The sequence below is a fragment of the Hippocampus guttulatus genome, chromosome 1 (genome assembly GCF_054856545.1).
Source record: "Hippocampus guttulatus isolate MCC_2025c chromosome 1, RoL_Hgut_1.0, whole genome shotgun sequence".
Lineage (NCBI taxonomy): Eukaryota > Metazoa > Chordata > Actinopteri > Syngnathiformes > Syngnathidae > Hippocampus > Hippocampus guttulatus.
Window position 1 is genome coordinate 1,422,602 of NC_141261.1, and position 24,320 is coordinate 1,446,921.

The window sequence follows — 24,320 nt, forward strand, 5'->3', positions numbered from 1 at the left end:
CACTCCCGCATGCCCGTGGGAGGCAGCCTCCAGGTTATCTTTAATTCATGCCATTAAATATGCAGCAGAAGCCCTCCTTGTAGCAGCTGTTAGCCAGGTTAGTAAGCCATAATTCAGGAGATCAAAACTGAGTAAATTGAGGGCGAGGTTGGAGTGAGCGCTGGCCAGAGAGGACGCATTATCCTGCCGTGCGGGAGAGAGGCTGGTTCAGTCAGGTGCAACACCGAGACTAGGCTTCTTAATCCTTGTGCTCGCAAGGAGATAATCACGGCTTTGCCCAGAAATGTGGACAGAGTGTATCGGCAGAAATGCTGAATTGTGATGCCGAGATGTCATTTCATGTTTGACTTCAGAAATTCTGTATTTTCTCAGGTTATCTTTTGCTTTGCATAAAACACATCCTGAATAGTGTTTAAACAGTGTGGTTAATTCCTTTATTTTTTTTCCCTAGACTTTAAAACATTTGGTCTTGACATCAAAAGATGAATATGTGACACGAGATCAAATATTTCAGCTTTTATTTTCATGTATTTACTTCTGGTTTTGATGCACATGATAGGATTGTAACAAAAAAAAAACACACATTTTAGGTGACAAGTGATATTAGAAAATATTTATTTGCAAATTATTTGCTTTGAATATTTACATCAAGTCTGTGACACACTGGCCTGACAACACTTTAGCATTCTTTTGTGATACTTTTCCAGGTTTACGCCACAGCCACATTCAGATGTTGTTTGCGTGGGGGATTTATTTCCCTTCAGTCTCTTTGCAGGTCCAATATTTGTTCTTTTGGTTTCAAGTATGGAGATCAACTTGGTCCAGTCTCGATATCTTCCATTTAATCTCCCTGAGGAATGCTGGCAGTGTGTTTGGGGTCATTGTCTTGCTGCATGATGATTCTTCCAATCGGCTTTGTGCATCATTCCTTAAATTTGGCAGACGAAATACAGAATATCTGAAGTCCGACTGCAATGGACAGTTAGGACGGCAGAAAAAAAATCATTGGCACCGCGCTACCCACTCTTGAGGACTTGCACACCGCAAGAACCAAGACAAGGGCACGGAAAATCCTACTGGACCCCCCGCACCCTGCCCACCACCTTTTCCAGCTACTCCCCTCAGGCAGGCGCTACCGATCCATGCGCACCAAATCCAGCAGACAATTAAGCAGCTTCTTCCCTCTAGCCATTAACTCCCTAAACAGTAACCCACATCTACCTGTATAGTGGCTCTTTGCAATTTTGCACAACCCTGTGGAACAGCATCCCCTTATAGTTATTGTAGCTCCAGCTCTGTACTCACTTGAAACACCTGTCACTGATCTATATTCCACAGCACCAGACACTTTAAAGCGCTCAAGGACATCTGCATAATTGCACACTTGTTGTACTACAAATACTGCTACTGGTCACTTTAAAATGGTTCAATGATTTTCTGCACCAACTGTACAACTGTTAAAGTATTTTATTCTACCACTGATCACTTTAGTTCTGTTTGATACTTTGCACATTGTCTCACAGTTGTCATTGGGTGGTACCACCGCACAACGGTACACTTACATTACGGAATGTCCTTCCATACTTATTTGTCATGTCCTTGTTTATGATGATACTAGTGCTGCGTGTACTACCGGAGACAAATTCCTTGTGTGTTCTACATACTTGGCCATTAAAGGTGATTCTGATTCTGTGGACTTTTGAGTTACGTTTGCTGCTGCCATCGTGTATTCCATCAATGAAGAAGAATAAGCCAGTCCCAGAAGAAGCCATGGAAAATCAAGGCATGACATTGCTTCCACTATTTCACAGATGAGCTTGTCATGAACAGGTATCTCTCCTTCCTCTTTCAAGTTTAATTTTAGCATCATCAATTCGCATCAACGTAGCCTTCACATTCTCTTTGCTGATGACTGGCTTGAATTTTTTAATGTAGCATCTCGACTTTTTGTTCATTTTTTCGAGAGGTCATTGCTGTCACTCAAAATGTTTCTGATACATACCTTGAAGTAAAAGCCGAAATGTTCATGCATTCAGATGCATTTTTCTTACATCGAAGCTCTATGTGTTCAGTCTACATAGAAAATAGACCTGTAAATCAGTGTTTGTGTGCGAGTGCATATGTGCATACGAGTGCAGGAACTCACCATTTCAATATAGCACTGATTAAACTTCCCGTTTACCATTGTCAAAGTACACAGGAACCATCTCTTGGCAGGTTTCCTCCTGCAGCAGCCCCTGCCAAACCCTTTGAAATCCAATCAGGTTCTGGTCCTTGTATCGCTGTCCGCCCCTCATGCTCGCCTCGCTCCTCGCTGACTCACGTTGCAACCATGAAAAGACTTCACTGCTGCCAGCTGGCAGCCAATCAACTGCAGTCACATCCAAGAAGCACCTGTTGGGAGTCTGCAAGGTGCGACATGCTGTTCAAGAAAAAATAAAAAAGACGTAACACTGGTGTGCAGCCCAGGACTGGTATGTTTGTGTGTGTGTGTGTGTGTGAGTGATTGTGACATCAGTGTGACATCATATATGGTACCATCATTCTCATGTAATCATCTAAGGTTGCAAAACAATTTTGGGAATTAACAGGAATTGAAAATATTCAAGAGACAATAGCAGGGGATTTCAATGCACATGAAGAAAAAAAACATTTTTATTTTGGCATAATCCTAACTAAAGCAACTGATTTGGTAAAAGTACAGTAGAGAAAGTGAGGGAAGGATTCAGCAAGAGTTCGAACGACAGGCAGATGGGTGCAACATCTGCAGTGGAAGAACAAGCTGAGCCAAAAGCACTCTTTGATCTGTTCCCACCCTTAATTGGTCACGAGCTGTGGATTGTGACCGAAAGATCATGGAAACAAACGGTTGGAATGTGTTTCGTCCACAGAGTGTCTTGGGCTCTCCCTTTGAAATCAGGTGAGAAGCTTGGTCATCAGGAAGAACAGTAGAGCCGCTTCTCATTAAGATTGAGAGGAGGTAGATGAGGTGGTTTGGGTATTTGGTTAAGATGGGGCATCTTAATCAGATACCCAAATAGATAGATGCCACCCTGGAAAAGTATTTCCGGGCATGTCCCACTGCGAAGAAGCCCTGGGTGAGACCCAGAATACACTCCACTGGCCTGGAAACATTTTAGGCTACCTTTGCAAGAGATTTAGGCTTCCCTGCCTACGCTGCTGCTGCTGCCATAACCTGACCTAAATTGAGCAGAAAATGGATGGATAGATGGATGGATGGATGGATGGACGTGAAAAGTTCAGAATTAACTTCACCCATCTTTTCATTTTTCATGCTCGCAATATCTGGCATCCATTAAATAGTTAAACTGGCATTAGACAGTCTTCTGGTAGTTACTGTTAGAATAATATTGCACACATTCGAGGTAACAGGACCAGTGAAAATTCATTCTGAACTTTTCAGTTGGTGCTGTGACCTTGTGGTCTTATACTTGCAGTTATTTTATTTTTTTAACAATTCAACTCGAGCCACAAATAAGGTAAGCAGAAAGCCTTCTTTTGATAGACACAATTCAGCCTCTCCCTCAAGGGTGTGTAGATTGTTGACATTTCTGAGGGTGAGGAGTGGGTTTTATGTTCCAAATTTAGTAACCCAACATTGTATGCTGTATGAGTTATTATCAAATGACATCAAAAACGAAACACGGCCGTGGAGCCGTTTTCTGTCTTTTGTGGAAGAAGGTCTGTCTCCTCCAAAATGAAGCTTATTCTTACACTGCCGTAGCCGCATCCAGATACGAATGCAGCCTATCCTAAAGAATGTGTTGTTGTCTTTCTATGTGGGACTCCGCGGTCTTAACTGCGTTCAACAGGTAAGTGTGCAAGGGCGGTGATAGATAGGAAGATACATGGGTGATGGATGGAGGGATGATGGTAGTATGGATGGATGGATGGAAAAGCAGCACTGGACACCAACATATTTTCAGGCTGCATTTACAGCAACAGTTTGATCAGTTTGATTTCAGGCACTCAGGAAATTTAGTTTTTATTCTGGTTCTGTAAGAAACGACAACCCAAAGAGATCTGGAATTTTTATGGGAAATTAAAAACTAAAAGTACAAATTGTACGTGATTTTTTTTTTTAAGCACCTGCATTGCTGACCATCAGTGGGCTTCACTTATTTTGAGTGGAAAATCCTAGCCGGGGCATTAAAACACATTAGCTCTATCCAGCATGTGCAGGAGAGACTGAGGAGGGGAGATAGAGCCAGAGTTTGACCGCAGTGACCAGAGGAATTAGAGAGAGAGCTTATCCCCACGTCACTATCAACATGTTTAAGCCCAACGGTCCATTTCAACCTCAGAAACCTGCCATCAGCATAAAACCTCCCTCTCTCTCACTCTCTCTCATCTGTTTGTCTCCCTAATTAATGACTTCACATGCCACAGTGTGTTTTGCAAATGATAGATGATGGAGAATTATTGCAGCGGTGAGGAGGGTGCAGCCAGTGGTGGATCTGTGCCGTCAGCTTCAGCCCGCATTACCTGAGTCGATCTGGCATTCGCTCAGGATGGGACAGATTTGATTTTTGCCATGTAAGAGGCTTTTTTATTTATTTATTTTTTTAAAGGGTTCTAATGCCGGATTTGGTAGGTAAGCACAATCTGTCATGTTCACCTACAATGATATTATCCAACAAGGACATGAGGACACACAGCAAAGGCCGGACCGGGTTAGTGGAGACTGGGGGTTCGGAATATGAAGCCAGTGTGCCAACTACAGTGGAACCTCCTAGTTGGACCACAATCCGTTTGGGGCCACAGGCCCAGCCCTAATTTGTTTGTACTGGAAAACCATTTGTAATCCCTTGGAATTGATTTTTCCAGTTTGTTCCAGGGACAAACCGATGTGATCATCAAATGTTCACAAACTGTAAAACACATTTTAAGTACCGTAGTAGCCTTAATACTTGTTACATTCATTTAATAGATTTAGTTTTTCTAATTTTGGCCATTACTTTTGTATTTTATTTATCTCATTGAATAATTATATATACAGTATATATAAATATATATATATATATATATATATATATATATATATATATACCTGTATATATACTGTACATAGAGGTATATAGATATATATAAATGTAAAAATAAACACTTACACATATACATTTCAAAAATATATTTTATGACATGATTGGTGGGCGGCATGGTGTTCGACTGGTTTGTACGTCCGCCTCACAGTGCAGAGGTGCAGGGTTCATTTCCGGCTCCGGCCTTCCTGTGTGGAGTTTGCATGTTCTCCCCGTGCCTGCGTGGGTTTTCCAGTTAACTTAAATAACAATTGTTTATCCCAAGTGAATTCACGTGGAGTGCGTGCTGGAAATTATTGGGGCATTATTTCAATTGAATAAACCTTTATCTGTCCCTCAATGACAAAGTGCACAGCAGTTCAAGAATCAATGTCCATACTACACCAGACAATGGGACTGAGCATAATGACACCATCAGCAGTGTAGTGGCAATACAATACAAAAATTATATGGAGTATAACTCTATTTACAACTGAAAGCAGAGTTGATTTTAAAGTGCGACAACCACAGGAAGGAAGGACCTGCTCTTCCTCTCCACATATTTGAAGTGAAGGAGTGTGTCACCAGAGGCTACATATTTCTTTTTTCAGAATTACTTTAACACTTTGGTTTGAACGGCAGGTTTCTGACTCGCTTATTACAATAAGTTAAAGTTTCATGGCAGCAAAATATTTTTGTCTTTTTTCCTCTCCTCAACTTTTGCATCTAAATGTTTTACTTTCACCGCGTCCTCGTTTCTTCCCTTTACCAAAGGTTAACAATTCCTATTTTTGATCATCCTCACTGCCTCAGGCCAGGTTTTAATCCTGATTTAGATTTTGATTCACTGTCCGGTTTTAATAATGCACGCGTGTTCATGGGTGGTTGCCCCGCTTACCTCAGGGCGTCTGTCTCGCCGCTCCCCATGCCCCCGCCCGAAGAAGCTCGCCTTCTCCAGATAAATACCACCCGAGACACACAGGAAATGCTTTCTGTGAGATGAGATGGGATGGGCTGTCGAAGTGGAGGGAGAGAGGTGGGGGGGGGGGGGGCGGGGTAGCCTAATGGCAAGAAAAGTTTCTTTTTCTAACAAAAGAGCATTTTAAACACACTCAAGTTTCCAAATTGAGTCTTGAATTTCCAATTCTTTAATCGTGTTGCATGGGAAGCCATTTCCTCCTCTCGTGTACTCCCGCCTCCACTTTTCCTGCTGCTTAAACTATGAGATGAGTCCCAGCCAAGGAAATGCACTGACGGCGTCATCAAACATTAATTAGGCCCCCTCCCCATTCCATGAGATTCTTTTTCAAAACATGTCCAATGATTTTGAGGGGCAGTGGCATGTTTGAAGGCGAGTGGCGATCTGATTCGCATCATGAGGGTGTGATAGGTGCAACAAAAAGGCTAATAACAATATTTGAGGGCGGGGCTGTTTGAAACAACAATTTTCAATTAACACCTTATGATTAGCTTCCTTTTTTTTTTTGTCACTCTATGCTGTGACAACCCTCCTCTGCCGCTTTGTTTCCTTAAACTGGGCCATGAAATCAGTGTGAATTTGCATGTTTGCTGTTTTAATTGCAAATCCGTCAGATAGTTGTGCTCTAATTGCAGACCAATCGCTGCAAAATCACCAAGTTCAAGCTGACGTTATCATGAATTGTGCCTGTGAAATGACCGGAAAATCTGACGGTCACCGGTGGTGGACAGCCACAAAGTGGAGCTTCACTCAAAAGCAGTAGTTTGTGACTTCTCTGAGCTGAGAGAGGGACTCATGAAGGCGTATGCATCTCTTTTAGTGGGTGTTGACCCTTTCCCAATGCTGCCTGCCCTCTCCCTCACCAGCTCCGTTGGCCTTGAGCTGCCAGTAATTGAAATAAATTATAAGCGCATTATCTGTGATTAGTTAGCGGCGCCTCCCTCCTCGTCAGGAAATACTTGGATTCAATTATGACTCCAGGGGAAAAAGAACAACAACAAAAGTGAACAATGTTTTTCCATCCTCCCAACATCATGTTCTCCTCCCTACGAGGTCACGCTCTACCTGACAAAGGTCAAGAGGCAACCGCGATACGACTGCCCTCTGTCCTAATTGGCCTCCCCCTGACTGCGGTTATCTGACGCCAGTAAACAGAACTCTGGTTTCGCATGGCATTTGTTTTCGAGAGACACTTCTCGTCCTCCAAAAAATAAACTTGTCAGGCTTGAAACTGCGCAGGAGCACGACTGCTTTGTTGCGGGCTGTGGCGGCGGCTGAGTTTTTTAAGACCGTTCTCTGGCGACTGCTGTGACACTGCCATTCCCATGCCCCGTCGAATTCTTTCCTCAGATCCCCAGCATTTAAGCGGCTCCCTTCCTCCCCAGCGCCGCTTAGGATGCAGCCAAGTCCACTGACCTGTGTGGGAGTGGATATTTTGGAAGACGGCCCTGACTAGTTCACGAACTATTCCTGTCCTAGCATGTTCATTAGCCCGGCCTCAGGAGCCGCGGTGTTTACGCGCTCTTATCATTCCTCGCTGCCGGGTCGCCGTAAGAGATTCATGGACGCGACACATGAAACATACGTGCTTTTATGTTCCTTGACTTCACCACGTAGGTTAGTGGACTGTTGTTCTTTTTGCCAGAGGTCATAGCGGTGGAATGGAGTCATTATTTACTGTTGATCCAGTGGCGGGAAGTTTTCCAAGCCGGGGCTTTGGGATTTTCACATTACAGCCCAACAGAGGAAATAATGACCTGTAGGTGCTCAGCTGTGGGAAGGAAATTGGTGTTTCTTTTTTATTATTATTATACTCCAAAGCTGTCATGCTCTCCAGCAGTATTGCCTCAAACCGAGACACCCCTCTCCCCACCCACCCATCTTCAGCACTAATCACCCCCACTCCTGACCCCCCCCCCACTCCCGAGCAAACTACCCCTCCCCTTTCTGTATCCCACGCTAGAGCTCAGTTACATGACTTTTTTTCCTGGAACTTTTCCTCACCTTTAAGTGGCCTTGTTTCCACTGTGGAGACGTGTAAACATTCAAAAGAATTTCAATGATGTGGATCAGGTCCCCTGATTGCCAACCAGCCTCAGTGGTGTTAGTGACATTGAAAGGCAAATATTATCAGCTGAAGCTTGTTGACGTCACCATTTTTTGCCATCATGCCACAATGGCATAAACATAAGTACTTAAAAAAAAAAGAATGTAAATATTAGGTTTTATTCACATGAATCCTTTGGATGTCATCCCAGTGGTATTGGGACGATGGGGAATTTTCCCAGTGGGCTGTGTAGTTCTTTGGACACTCCATTTTGAACAGCTCATTTGGGAAAAAAGATGTCACATCCAATATTGTGTGTTTATGGAGGGAGGGAGGGAGGATCCACTTTGATATTATTTTTTTTTCTATTGGTGTTAAATGTCGTTTTAGAAATATTAAATCCCTGTTTCCCAATGTGTGTGTGTGTGTGTGTGTGTGTGTGAGAAAGAAAGACACATGCCTTCATATCTAAGGTGGGGTTAGTAGAGATTGGAGGTTGCGCCGTCTAGCGTCCGTTATTGGATTCCGAAGGAAGCCTCAGCAAGAAGTAATAGCTTTTGCGATTGATGAGGACCCAAGACAGCTCATTGACGTATTATCAGTGTCACAGCCAGTTAAATCAAAATTTCTTCCGCTGCCTTTGAATGGCGTCCTGTGAGACTGCTGAAAAATTCATCAGATTCCAGTTACCTGCTGTTCCACTAGGTAGAAAGAGGAAACAAGAAGAAAGTTTGCCATGGGTTTCTGATGGACTGTCACTCACTGAGTGGCACCAATATTCTTCTCTGGGGCTCACGGCGAACATGACTTTTCATCGCTACTAATCAAAATGAATAAACATGCATAATTGTGCAGAGTCGGAAGAAGTTGGGCAAATTCATAGAGAATTTGCAATGCTCCATCAAGTATTAAAACACAGCTTGCCCTCATTTTCTTTGCTACCTAAACCGTTTTCCCCACCTTGCTTTCCGCCCGATTGCACCAGCGCGTCACGTGCACTCGCAAACCATTAGGAGCAAATATTTACTTTCCCACATTGGCGCACTTCTGCCCACTTTGATATTCCCTTTGATTCACATTCCCTCCCCTTTAAGACGTGTGGAACTTTAAGACATGTGCCAGTTTGATGTGATTTCCCCCCCCCCCCCCCCCCCCCCCCGCCTTTGTACATCACATGCAAACATGAAGAAAAGTGCATTAGCAGACAGGCAACAGATTGACATGTTTTTTTATTTTGACAGCGCTCGCCCTCCCCGGCCCAGCTTTGTGATCATAAATAGTGCATGCCGCTTATTACAGTCAATGCCTCGCTTGCCGGTGTTGGCAGACAATTTGCCAGTACACATGTGAGACATTATTAGCGTTTCCCTTTCATCCCTCGCTGTCTTCTCTCCCGGTCCTGTGCCATTGCCGCAAAGCACTCTGGGATGTCTTGTACCCGCCGATTCTGCACGCCACTCGTCACGCCACTAAATTTGATGGGAAAAGCACATAATGTGCCTCCTCTTCGATTAAATCTAATGTGATTAAGCGGCGAAGACGCAGGAGTTTGTGCAAGTGCACAAAAGCCGGCATGATGACAGAATTTCAGTGTGTTTCGCGTCTCTCAGAGGAAAGAAAGACATTTCTTGTGCTGCTGCATGCAGCAACATCTGGCTCCAATTACCCAATGTGAGCTGCTGCAGCATAGTAAGAGGAAACTCAAAGGATTTCCTCTCTTAAAATGCACATTATCCTCTAATTCCTACCTAAATTAGCACTTAACCGAGGACTGCGCTTCGAGATGCCTGCGTGTGCAGGCCTGCGCCTACGCACAGGAAACATCTCCTGCAGCGAGGTCAACACCGGGTGAGGAGATGTGTGGCGTGGTCGCACCTCACCTTCTTGTGCGCGGCACCCTGTTGGGATGACAAAGGAAGTGAACACGAGGGACGTAATGGCTCAGGCACCCCACTAAAAGGAAAGTTGTTTTTGTTTTTTCCAGGAGGTGCAGTGCAAAGGGCCCTACAGTCCCCTGGGATAGATTTGCAAGTAAAGATGGTAGCATTCACCTTTCCCTGACACTGCCGCCTGGGGCCTGGGGCGAGCTGTCAGCCCGTGGCCAAGGCAAGTACAAGTCCAATAACCGAGCACTGTCCCCAACCTCCAAACAAAACTATGTCTCAAAGAGAAAGTGAAGATGCGGGCGGAGAAGTAATTTGACGCCAGGTTCTCTCTGGAGGCTGAACTGCGAGCGTTGATGTCACCGGGTCAAAGCTTTCGCAATCCATGTAAAGGAGGATGATGGCAGCGCGCTTCACTTCACTCACAGCTTGGGACAGCGGACGGGTATAATTTGCGTTTTCGCGAAGAAAACTTTCGGGTAGATAATCCAAAATCCAGCATATCTACTCACCGATATTCTTGTCTTTTGTCTAAAACTGTGTCAAATTTTCAAGGAACCGCCTTTTATTTTACATGAAAACCTCCGTGGGATCCACACAGGAAAAGGCAATCTGTTCCAAACATGTTATCAAGATGAACAGGAAGTGTCCTGAGGAGAGAAGATTCTTGCAATGTATGAGCTTATGTGAACTTGTGTGAGCCGAGTTTCATTGGTGCTGTAAAAAAAAAAAAAAAAAAAAAAAAAGGAGCCTTACAGGTTCTTCTGTGTCTTTGGGGGTAATTTAACACAAACACAGCGAGGGAAAGCAACTGTTAGTGACGTTAACATCCATCAAACACTGAGGGGAATGTCCAGTTGGTGGCTCCAGCATGCTTAGAAAAGCCTTTTGTTCAAACACCTTTAATAATTAAACACCTACTCAGCCCCTCAGGCTGCACAAGATTGAATACTTTCGCTGGGAGGAAAAGAAAATCTCTTGTAACCTGGCGAGCGCACACCTAATGCCTTTTCCTTGAGCTGAGCAAAACCCTTCACTTTTCAAGAAACAGCTTTGGTGCAACCCAACATGACCGGAACTTCTTTGTTTTCATTTTATTGTATAGATGGGGGGGGGGGGGGTATCCCGGTAGTCGAGTGGTTAGCACGTTGACTTCGCAGTACAGCGGTACCGGGTTTAATTCCAGTTCTGGCCTTCCTGTGTGGAGTTTGCATGTTCTCCCCGTGCTTGCGTGGGTTTTCCCCGGGTCCTCCGGTTTCCTCCCACATTCCAAAAACATGCATGGCAGGCTGGTTGAACACTCCAAATTGTCCCTAGGTGTGAGTGTGAGCGCGAATGGTTGTTTGTTTCTGTGTGCCCTGCGATTGGCTGGCAAACGGTTCAGGGTGTCCCTCGCCTACTGCCCGAAGACAGCTGGGATAGGCTCCAGCACTCGCCATGACCCGAGTGAGGATCAAGGGGATCATGGATGAATGAGGGAATGAGGATCATGAATGAATGAATGGATGTATCGTTGGGGTGGTATTTCATTACGTTTTCAGCAGACATGGCAGAACAATGGTTTCAGGAGCATTCGATTTTCATTCACGACCCGTGCTACAGCCTGCTATTAACTAGCTGTAGTGGCTTCTCTCGCACATCCCAAAAACATGAATGCTATGTTCAATACTTCGGCAATATGTGCCCGGTGATTGACTGGTGACTAGTCCATGGTGTAGCCTGCCTCTCGCCTGGGATGGAGGCTCCATCTTACCTGCCACCATAAAGAAGATATTCCGTATATAGACAATAGATGCATATATGGAGGCATATCAATTTGCAATAAAATAATACAAATAAAGAACCCCCGTACATAATATTTGATGTATCGCATTTGTGTAGCTTCCCACCCTTGCAGGGCCTCCTTCTGGTCCCTTGGGGCCCAATAATGGCTAAAGCACTTCTGCTGAGAACAAGCACCTGAGAGAGAACAGCTGTCTTGTAAAAGGTCACTCTCCCACTGTTCCTTGGTCTCGCTCAACATTTCCGGCTTCAGTACTCCCCAACCCTCTCTCCCCCCACCCCTCAGCGCCCGGTCCCCCGACCACCAGGCCCCTCAACCGCCCCCAAAACAATGTTCTCACACACACACACACACACACACACACACACACACACACACACTCCCCCAATGTGTTGTACGTCGATGATTTTTGGCAGAGTTACGACACCTTGTAATCTCTTGCATGCGTGGGTGGACCAGTGCACTGTGGCCCGCTTTATAAAACTTCCCTCTGAGTGGATATGGACGAGCCTCTCAAGGTGTTTATTTTCCCCAATGTAGTGTAGCGGCTATCATCGATGTGCACGTGGGCCAACATACACACACTCACACAGATTCACACACACACACACACCCCCACACACACACACCACACACACAAGGATGTCTTAATGGCTTTAAAAAAAAAAATGGTCACATTTTTGAGCACACATTTCTCACAAGCTGCTCAACTAAGAGACAATACAAACAAGCACACAGTAGAAACATTGCTCCCTTATGTACTGTGTACTTATTGACTATTTGTTTGTCATAAAGCCAATGAGTAAACCAGTGGTGTCCAATCTATGGCCCGTGGTGCCCCAGTGCATACAGAAAACGGAACTATAAACACGTCCTGCAATGCTATTCTGCAATGCTATTTTTTTTAAACAAAAATTTGCTTTTGTACAGATCTTTTCGAGATGTACAAAGATGCAAAGAAACTATTTCCAACCATAGTAGCATTTCTCTTCAGATTGCCAAATAAAGATTATTCAGTTTTTCAAAAGCAAAATTGGCTTGCTCCATATTCTACTCTGTGTCAAGGTCCAATTTGTGAACAAGTCATTCATGTTCCTCAAGTAACTGATTTAAAATGTGTCATCTCACTCCAGGTTGCTCTTTTTCAGGTTCTGATTGTTGAGATCTACTGAGTGCAGAAGCGGATCTATTCTTGTAGGACATGGAGCCGCGAACCATCCCACGTTAAACATTCTTCAATAAATCATTATACTTATTGCTTAACAATGCTGTGACATAGCAGTTTTTCAAAATAACTATATTATAAAAAAGAATTGTTAATTAATGGATTGGTTGGTTTTAGTGCTGCATTTACAGTACATTTTGTTTTTTGTTTTCCCCAAAGTGAGTTGAACTCAAAATCTCTTAAAGCGAAGTTAAACTTACACTCTGCTCTGAGTTTTGCATTGCACACTGAACAGTGAACAAGATCTCACAATCAGTTAAGAGTCACTCAATGAACACTAAATAAAGTTAAAAGTTTGCCCACCCCAGAACTAAACAAACACGAGGTCCAGCACCTCTTACACCTGAATGCATGCGACAGTCAACACTGACACTAGTCTGTCATGGACAGAGTGGCAGGGGCTGGGCCTAGTGGTTTCCACACTGTCACATCATTTGCATATTTACAGTATATTCAACAGTTGCAAATAAAATTGGATTTCCCACAATTTCCTCAAGGTGATTACATCAGTCTCAGGGAGGACATTTTGGGGCGTTACTCGTCTCCTGCGGGTGGATGATGTGGGCGTTGTTATTTTAGCACATCGGTCAAGGTGAAGCTAGCAGCATTGACAATGGAATAGCGGAGGATAAAATAGCACGCGCACAGACGGCTACACTCAAGAGCCTTAGAATCAGGTACAAGTGCTTTGAAGAAAAGAGCTGGATCAGAAATTCTGCCATTAGAAATAGATTTGTTTTTCATCTTTTGATTCACAAGGCTAGTTTCAAAAACAAGGTTTAGCGTTAAATGCTAATCGACCTTCATTTGGAGTGGTTAATGCTGGGTTTACACAACATTGCCAGTGGCTACAGGAACCACCAAAAATATTTTATTGTCACGTTTTACTGAAAAAGATTTTGTGACTTACAAGTTGCTTGAACCAAATCATGATTTGATTTCCTAGAACTTTGGCGGTGACTCAACTTAACTTGATTTTTTTTTTTTCCATTGTGACTTGGGACTTGTAAAGGTGACGACTTACTTGTAATTTATTCATGTGTGACTTACTCCCACCTCTGGTTTTTACACATCTGAACAACAAACATAATCTGACAGACTGGTTCCGGTCTTAATACTATTCTAAGGAACTGGACCACATCACACCAGCTCTACAAAATTTCTCCACTGGCTTCCTGTGAATCAAAGAGGGGGGTTTTTTTCAATATAATTTTATTTGATTTTCATCTTTTCCTTTAATCATGTTTAATTATTGATTATTGGCCTTTTTAAAACCCTATGCCTTTGCCTCGTATATGTACAGTGCTATACAAATTCATGTCCCTTATCATTGCCGGAATCAGCTCATGTAGCAATTTATATCTTCCGTTACCAGGCAAATTAAAAAAAAAAAAAACCCTCAACATTATTTATTAACAAATAGCAGCTTAAAGTCGAGTGCCTGAGAGTCCTGTCAAGTCAGTGGCAATGCGACACATACAACACGTAGCAACAACAATGAAAAAAGAGTCAGAGTCCCAAGCGGCTTATTGCTCAATCAACTCCATGGGTCCGAGCATTCATTTCCAACTGGCATGCCACCCAAACACTTGATCACACTGGATAATAGTACTTTTCTTCTTTTTTTTGGCGACCATCATATATGAGAATATGTTTTACAAATAGCCACAGAAATTAAGGATCAGAAACAAAACACACAAAGGCTAAGACAATAGTTTGCTGCTGAAATTAACAACAGAAAACACAACCAAGGTATTGAGTACCGCTGTACCTGTATAAGAAAAGGCTCTCGGTTGCTAAGCAATCACAGGGAACATATATAAACTGCATAAACAGCTATTCAATGTCACATTCTCACCTATGGACAGTAAGATGAATCACTTAATTTATACTTCTATGTTGGTGTTAAATAAAACGGAATATTATTATCAGCTTTGTAAAAAAAAAATACATTTAATGTGTTATAACTCATTAAGAATGCAGAAGATTTGATGGTGTGCAAACACATGATATGCAAATCTGTCACACACATGATCAAATATGCTGTGCCCGCAGCCTTATTGTTCTTTTTTTTTCTTTGTTTAGCAACCATGCTACGTAAGGCGTCCAGTTATATGGAAGCATATTCCTGCCACTCTCACCAAAAAGGCTCATTATGACATCTTTACGTGAAAAGTATCTCATAATATCCTTTGTCAACATGCCATGTTGTGAGTGTTGGTTTTGCATGCCAGTGAGAGCACCTTTTCAAGCAGGTTTTGTCAAAAGATTTTTTTATAATCTTGTTTTTTTTTTTTTTTAAATAAATGTAATGACAAAAGTATTTTTCTCCCCAAATCTTGTTTCCCCAATCAAAACTTTGTTCACCACCCCAAAATCTCAGGCACACATGTTAAAATCGAGGCTATTTTTTCCCCAAAAACTATTTTTTAAATTCCCTTTTTAGAACGACATTCTTTTGAAAAAAAATATGAATGAAATGCCTCCATGTCTGTCAGATTTTTTTAAGGTCCTTTCTTTTGTTTTTATTGTGTCTGCCACATGCTTAAAAATGCACATGAGGTAAGTGTGACATAGCATGGCATTGTCACTGCTTTTCAATTGTGTTTTCTAATTTCAGAGTTTGGTGTGTCCTGAGCTGAGTTTGGAAGAAGGCTGAATAGGCGGCCGTGGTTGTGCCGGTGGGAGGGAGGCTCAATGCGACAGGTCTCGCCAGATATTTCAACCAGCCACTTGTCAAGTGGCGTGACAGTTGTGACAGGAGTTAGCAGAGGTCCTCTTGCATCTCTCCGCGGTGTGACGGGAGTGGTGGGGATACTTAGTGCTGCGTGGGAGTGACTTCCAGCAGGTCACTTTGAACACCAGCATGTCATGACTCATGAAGTTTTGACAACCAAAGACGGGGGTGGGTGAAGGAATGAAGAATAAGGGTTGAGGGGGGGGGGTCTCTAAATGCGGAGCAGGTGAATTAGCTCCACATTTGACCCAACACGGACTCGGTTCTGTCGTGGATGGTGTCACATCATGTAATCCTCTGATGTGCACAAGCCACCTTTTGGCAGATGAGGAGCTGTGATTTGTCCTTCAAATGCTAACACATGCTGAAATTAGCTTTAAAGGTGCTCAAAGGATGCGACCCGAGCTCTTTCGGCTGCTCATCATGCCCCCTTGCTGTTGTCACCTCGTTGGTGAAACGTCCAAACGTATTTTATGTGGGCTGAGCGGATTCAGCCATGAATACGCATTTAAATCTGAGCACGGCTGAGTCCAAGAAGAAAGTTTTCATCCAATTATATTTCTAAATCAGCAATAATTACGCAATACCCATCTGCATATTTCAATTAATATTCAAATCTTGTATGTAGCTTTTGCATGCAAATGTATAATATATTCAGGATTAGGTATATTGCAGTTAAATCTATCTCCACCTTGCTTCTCCTTAATAAGCTGTGTTCCCTACTAATGTTGCTCAACTTATTAGAATGCAATATTCCTCGGCATGAGCATCGCACACCCTTAAAATTACTCCTCTCAATTAACATGGAGACGCAAATACAGAGGGCCTCCTTCGTTAATTTGCACTCTCATATAATGCAAATAAGAGCGGGAGGAAACAGGTCCATCTGAGGTGCACAGGCACGCAGGCTGAAGTCAGTCAAGTGTTGCAAATCAAATTTAAATATATGAATGTTGTTTTTCCCTGAACTCACTTTTGTCGCAGTCATCGGTAGGAAGCAGCGCAGCAAGATGTGTGTCAATATTCAAAGCTCCCAGGACTTTAATTAAAGGAAGCACCTGTATACGCCGCTGCCACGTTACAGCTCCCAGGAGCCCTTGTTCCCTCATATCGTGGAGAGGCAGTTAATATTGTTGTGCAAGCAAGGATCTATAAAGCCTCCACCATAAACTATCGCAGGCTGCGTAAAATTCAAATAATAGCGAAATAAATATCTTACGTACAGAGAAATGCAGGTCTGTTTGGGACGCGCTGATGAGATGGTGGCATGCAGATGGCTGGAAATGCATCAGGCGCACCCACACCGGGAGACCTTTTACCCTTCATGAATGGTGGGTTGACCAATTGTATTAATAATGACAGATCGACGCACAAGCATAGGCATAGGGAGTGGACTGTGGGCTTTGACTTTATGGATTTTTTTCCCCCAATCTATCTGTTTAACTTTATTGCACAGGTGGCTGTTATCCATCCAGCATCTATTGCTTTTTCTTTTTTTAATGTGTCATCATAAATCAAATGATCAAGAGGATATAAACAAAAAAAAATAACAGCTGAATGAAAAGGGTTATGGCGGAAGCGCTGCTTTATATATATATATATATATATATATATATATATAGAGAGAGAGAGAGAGAGAGAGAGAGAGTGAGTCTTCAACCTTACATGCAAGTTTTTCGGTATGTGAGGAAGCCAAAGTTCCCGGAGGAAACTGAATTGCTTCCTGGCCAATGCATGTGGCTTCATTTATTCCCTTTAAATATAGCATAGACGAGATGTATGGTCCACATGGTTGGAGTCCATGCAGGACATCGATGTGCACAAAGTATGTTTGAAAGGAAATGCAAGATGACTTGTGGATGATTTGCAGTTGGCCAGGGCGATCACAGATCACAGCTGCATAGTGGGCACTGTTTTCAATCCCAATCATTTGTGTCCGTAGGTGTGAAAACCCCCACCTCTCCACGTCCAAAGCAGCGGAGATGATAATCATAAAATTGTATTTCATGAATTGATTCCTACAATGACACCGAAGGTTTGATGCGCACTGATGTCAGACGAAATAAATGCTATGACTCCCACCACACAATCTGCCTGCCTGCACCTCGATCGAAGCACCGTTTTTTACAATGTAGTGTACAAGAGCTGGCTACACAGATGGATCCCTTATAGTCATGACAACAGATGTAACAACTCTTAAATAACCATCGTCCAAAACCCCCAAACACTTCACTTCACATAAGCAACCATGATATAATGCAGCATGACACCATTTAAGTGTGTGATGCACAGACACAACATGAATTTGAGAACAGCAGCAAGATACAGTAGTAGTCATCACTAATAACAAGTGAAGGAAGCAATTACTTTGGTTATAGGACACGTCCAGGTTTGACATCTGTGTGTGTGTGTGTGTGTGTGTGTGCGTGCGTGCTGGTGCCTGAGCAATCGTGGCAAGCCCGAGATCACCTCCTTCACATAAGTGTACCGCTCTTGATTTCGTATTGACGCGGTCATACAAGTCAAAACCAGTGGTCTGCCCCAGTCCGGTACGAATTGCAGAGCCTAAGTGCAGCCCTAATGGATGGCTTTATTTCAAAGTGCGCCATCCTCTATCAATCACACACAAGCATCTGGTGGAGAAGCGATGAATTACCTTAAAGTCTCCCTGTGCCTCCTCTGCCAAGAGCCTGATAAAGATGGCAAAAAAAGCATGAAAGCAGAGACAGGGAGCGTGTGCCGCATTCCGGTGTGAATAAAGCATCAGAGCCACTCAACAGCAGTGCTAACAATAATAAAAATGCTCTGGCTTAAAGGTGACATTCTCAATTTACGATTATTTGTGTCTATAAAGCGCATTTCTCGGCTGCCGACTCGATCGCAGCTTCTGTTACAAGAACAATACATTAAGTGAGGGGGGGGGGGTAGTGAGTGAGGGCAAATTGAAATTCTATCCATTTTATTAAGCTCGCAGGCTCTGCTATACCTGGGACTTTCAATTTTGCCGGCATGACCTCCAAGGAGACATTTCTTCCTCTGTCTACCTTTTCCTGATTCAATTCCCTGTCTTCTTCCACCGTGTGGGGCCCCCTTACATTTATGAATGAGCTCCGAGGCAATTCTCAAACAGTGAGAGGAGCCGAGATCTTCGCTCAAAGATTTAGTTGAGATCGGGGGGTGGATGAAATCAGCTTTATTTATTTATTTATTTATTTTTTATCTCTGTAAGTGATTGGTTTTCCTTCTGGCGTTCTCTGCTGTAAAGAATGTTGAATCGGAAATGCGATGGATCTGGAGGAGCAGTTCTACCACCAAACCAAACCCAAACCGTCAAACAACTGCTTGTTGGATTTGACGCTTGGTTAATTTTTTTTCCAAGACATTTTAGGAAACCCTTTGTTCTAGAGTGGCCTGTTTCTGTCAATGTATGAAACGACAGGGTTAATAAAGGCTTGCATGAGTTTGGTTTTAAAGAACTTTGACAAAACCGTCAAACAAATCGGAGATGAACCGGAGACACTGTACCAGTGATAAATCAATGGCATTGTTTCAACGGTAACATGTTGGGAATCCCCCTGGCTGGTGGCGAAAAAGGAGCTCTTTTGAGATGGCTCAAATTGGTCCATGTCAGTGACACAACTGGAAACCCCCTGAGACACTGCAGTGACACGTGAGGAATCAGGAATCTCCCGACAAGCAAGCTTGTTATCAAACATTTATGGAAGAAATTCTTAGTTCTTACTTTTCCGATCCTCTTTCCATCGATGGTTGTATTTTTAATCATTCTGAAAAGGTTGCATGTTTCAATACTTTTGGGTGTTTAAGCAATGTATTGTTTGCCATTAACGTTATATGTCAGTTATCTTATAAATGGTCTTTGCTTGTTCAACAACATTTTTGTAGGAGAGGCAGTGGGGGTTCGATGGGCCTTCTTGCATAGTACTCCCAGGTGCTATTGGAAAATTCCCTGAGATGAACTACAGCGGCGGCCCGGTTATCCGGTGGTTAGCACGTTGACTTCACAGTGCAGAGGTACCGGGTTCGATTCCAGCTCCGGCCTCCCCGTGTGGGGTTTGCATGTTCTCCCCGGGCTTGCGTGGGTTTTCTCCGGGTACTCCGGTGTCCTCCCACATTCCAAAGACGTGCATGGCAGGCTGATTGAACACTCCAAATTGTCCCTAGGTGTGAGTGTGGGCGCGGATGGTTGTTCGTCTCTGTGTGCCCTGTGATTGGCTGGCAACCGATTGTGGGTGTCCCCTCGCCTACTGCCCGAAGACAGCTCGGATAGGCTCCAGCACCCCCCGAGTGAGTGAGAATGAATGAATGAACTACAGCAGTGTGAGATTGTCCAGACCGTGAGTCAATATCACATGTTCTTATGTGTGACTGGACAAAACTGCACTCCAAAATCTTACAGAAAGTCTTCTTCAAAAAATTGGAATCTTACCGTAACAGAAAGGGTCCACTGACCCATGGAAAATGCTGTCTCTGAGAAGAACGCAGGACTTTCAGTGAACTTAAAGACACCATCAGCCACACATGGTGAGAAGTCAGTGAGGTGTGAAACTGCCAAAGGCCGTGCGCAATGCAATGACAACAATAAAGTTATGGTACACAACAGAGCAGAGGCAATGAGAGGAAAGGGCAATGACTTGTTCTTGGTAAGGAAGCTGGGCGTTAGGATAATGCTGTTGACTGAGATACAAGCTGTGTCGAAATTCGTAGGCTGCGTCCTCGAGGACCCTTCGCAGGCAGGTGGTTACTTTGAAGGCTCAGCCTCATGTAGCCTCCGAGGACGGCATAAAAGGTCTCTCACTTGACTGTCGAGATTTGAAAGACACGTGAATTTGGACACCGGCATGTGGTCGAGGTACACCGGAAGTTACGTCAAATGCCCCCTTCTACTTGCCCGGGTAAATACCATAAGAAAGAAAACTCCACCCATGCGTACTATTGGACTGCACTTTGCGCTAAACTTGGCACAAAAATCGGGCCCAATAAAGTGACTCGTCATCAATGTTTATTAATCCGAGTCTATCCAGGATGTTCTTAACAGTGCCATATTATGGAAATCTTTGTTGATATTGAAGCAGCATGACTGGCTCCTTGTCATAAGCATGACATGGCAAATGAATTAAAAATACAATAAGAAGATTGTGAAGTTCTAAGATCCTTTTGAGACTTTCGAGATCCTTCATGTGATGAAAAAAGTGGCCTGGATAAATAAGTTACCGTGGTGGCACCGTGGCTAATTGTTTGTCTAAAGCCGCGCGGTGAAGAGAGCGGCTCAGAGGGTGACAGCAGCAGTTCACGGGATGACGAGCAGACGTCGCAGAGGATGACTTGTGTTTCCGTGATGGATCCAATCACATTGATTCAAATGACGTGCGGCTGTCCTGCTGCACTTCATGGTGTCTTCCTCATTTGGAAAAGTTTGTAACTTTCTGAGAAATAATGAGAAATGTTACCATCCATCCTGTCTGCTTTTCTCTTTGTCAAAATTGCTTGAAACAAACATGCAAGTGTGAGTCCAATTACTGGCAAAAATGAGGCGCTTTGTGTGGTTGTGTGACGACATCAATGAGATTCTCCTTCACTTCACTCATTTCTGTTCGGTTTCATGAAGCAATATGCCCGGAAAGTAAACATTTAGACGTGCACACACACAAGATGATGCTCGTGCCAGAAGCAAATTGGCAATCTCCGTCCCTTCTCGCCTGCCGTTCTAATGAAATTGTGCTGGAAATGGTTGAAATAAATGACATAATTCTGCGCACACACAATTAAAGCAGAAAGCTACATTCAGCTCGTAGTCGGCGCTATAAATAATGAATACGGCCATAATTATTCCCTCACAAATTTGCATAATTATTGTGTTTTTCTTGGAAGCTGCGTGTTTACATTGCAGTGACCGACGCTTCGTGCTCGCATGCAAGCGACACGGAATTGGCATTATAAGGAAATGTTATTCATCTGTATTTAATAAAGAGGTCACATGTCACATTACAGCACTGCACCACCTCTGCGTTTATGATGCATTACTGCAAAGAGGGCAACTGCGTGCAAGTTTCGGATTCTTTTTTTCTCTTTTAAAAATAAACTTAATGAGAGGTTGATGCAGATGAGACCTCTCTTCAATTCCTGGTTATTGGAACTTAAATGTGAGAGAGGAAGGAGACAGGCAGTATTTGCGGTCTAAATGTGGTTGCAATATCTTCTTCACAATGGATTGCTCTAATAGATGCCATGTCTCAAGTCACTGCCTGGTGCAGGTGCCATAGAAGAAGTACGTTTTTATCAGGAAACAAATCACAGATGCTTCTCTTAAGTAGCTATTGTTACCTTTGCAAGCAATAGAGTGTTGTGCCAATCTAATAAACACAAGCGTCTTTCAATCCTGTCTGCATCATATATCACGGCATTTTTTTAAACAGCACTTTCACTTTTCCGATCAGTGTCAAACCTGTCTCACTGCGGGCCACATCGCTGTTATGTTTGCCGTCATAATGATGAAAACCCGAACATAAAAATTCAAATAGAAACCTCAAAAGCTCGGCGGCCCTGTAGTCCAGTGGTTAGCACGTCGACTTCACAGTGCAGAGGTACCAGGTTCAATTCCAGCTCCCTGTGTGGAGTTTTGCATGTTCTCCCCGGGCCTGCGTGGGTTTTCTCCGGGTACTCGGGTTTCCTCCTACATTCCAAAAACATGCATGGCAGGCTGATTGAACACTCTAAATTGTCCCTCGGTGTGAATTTGGGCATGGATGGTTGTTCGTCTCTGTGTGCCCTGCAACTGGCTGGCAACCGGTTCAGGGTGTCCCCCGCCTACTGCCCGAAGACGGCTGGGATAGGCTTCAGCACCCCCTGCGACCCTTGTGAGGATAAAGCGGTTCGGAAAATGAATGAATGAATGTCAAAGGCTTGAATGTTTTCATTTTAGAAATGTGCAAAAATCAATTGTTTGCCTTCTTTTTAGAAAATGACTGATTCGTGTTTCCTATTTTTAATTATTTTTTTTAAATAAATGGCTCACCATGACATCTGCTAGCCAGAAGCTGAGCCACGCTGTGTTTGTTTGTTCATTAGGTGTATGGCTAGAGTGGGAGCCAGTTACACTTCAAGTCAAGCGAAATTTATTCATGCAGCCCTTTACAATAATGTTCAGTGTCGAAACAGAAAGGCGTACATCATATTTAAGCTAAAAAAAATTAATAAAATCTTTGAGTGACTATGTTATTCTGCATGTGCATGTTCATTGGTGTTTGGCATTGGCTGTGTCCAACCACAAAAAACATTAGCCAGGTGACTTATCATGGCAGTCTGTGGCTGACCTTTTAATGCGCCTGTCATTGATTGCGTGGCGTGCTGCGCTCCGTCCATCCCAAGGTGATAGATTATTCAATTAACTATTGACCTTTCCCGCAGACTCATTTGTCGATGGGAATGCTTTTATGACAGCGGTGCATTTGGAAAGCATAGGATGCTGAGTTTTGATTTTAGGATTTACCGGTCACATTATGTACTCGTCACAGACCCCTCCCTAGCCGTGTTCTCCTGTTGCCTCCTTGATTTAATATGGTATACCTCCTCGACATTTGGCGCTGCTGCTGTTATTAGTTTCACAGAGTTGGTCGACACGTCCTCCATCATCAACAGTGTCCGTGCCAGCATCATCAGATCAATCCGACAGTGTGTCAACCAGCTGCTTGCCCCTAAAAATCCGTTAAGCAATAAGACATCACATGAGTATACTGGCATCCCTACAGTATGCCACGCGATTGGCTTTTGACCAGCCCTCTCGCAGACATAGACAGGCTCTGGCTCACTGCCAACTAAGATTAAGACTAACGATATAGAATGTACGTACTGTAGACATCCATCCATTCTTCTGTCTACTTTACTGCTTATCCTAAATAGGGTTGCAGTTGAGCTATCCCAGATGAATTTGGGAGATTGGTGGGGTATACACCTTTGACTGAGTGTTCCCTTGCTACGTGGATGTTCATTCATTGTGGCTTCATTTGATGACTGGGTTTTTACCATAACTTCATCTATTTGTAGCCATTGCTCAGATTTTCTTGCTATTTTACTTCCTTCTATATTGGACTGGTAAAAAAAAAAAAATAGTGGATTAAAAATATATATCTTAAGATTTTGGGGGGGGGAAATTCAAATACAAAACCGAGACTATGAATTTTAGTGCTTGTCACCCCCAAAATCCCGGTTACCTCATTGTGTGCGCATTTGGAAATGCGCTCTGAGCGCACTCGTTCATTCACAACATTTGGACACTTAGAACATTGGTCAAGTGCCATTTGGTTTTTCAAGTTCCCCGAAAGACAAAGTGCTGGAATCCAGTATGTCAGGCTGTATAAGGAAGGGAAACAATTGAAGCACAAGCTGCTGATTGTGCTTCAATTTTGTTCAGATCATGTGAGCAGGGCTCGATCTGCCACCGGCAGCCAATGAAGATGACAAAACCTTTGCTTAATAACTTCAGTTTTCTTATTACCGGTAGCTTAAAATGGCTTACCTTAACCAGTATCCTCCATCCCATTGAAACCGAAGGTAAAATCTTGTTTTTTTTTTTAATGCACTTTTTGTTACCGCAAGTCTTTGTGGTT

At 43.4% G+C, this 24,320-nt stretch overlaps 1 long non-coding RNA gene across 1 annotated transcript; it reads right to left on the reverse strand.

Moving 5' to 3' along the window:
• Nucleotides 1-604: 604 nt before the first annotated feature.
• On the reverse strand, nucleotides 605-6,013 carry LOC147209964 (uncharacterized). Its single transcript, XR_015102613.1, has 3 exons — nucleotides 5,941-6,013; nucleotides 2,147-2,422; nucleotides 605-928 (listed from the first exon to the last, which is right to left on the reverse strand). It is a non-coding gene; the product is annotated as an uncharacterized LOC147209964 (long non-coding RNA).
• Between the last annotated feature and the right edge of the window lie 18,307 nt (nucleotides 6,014-24,320).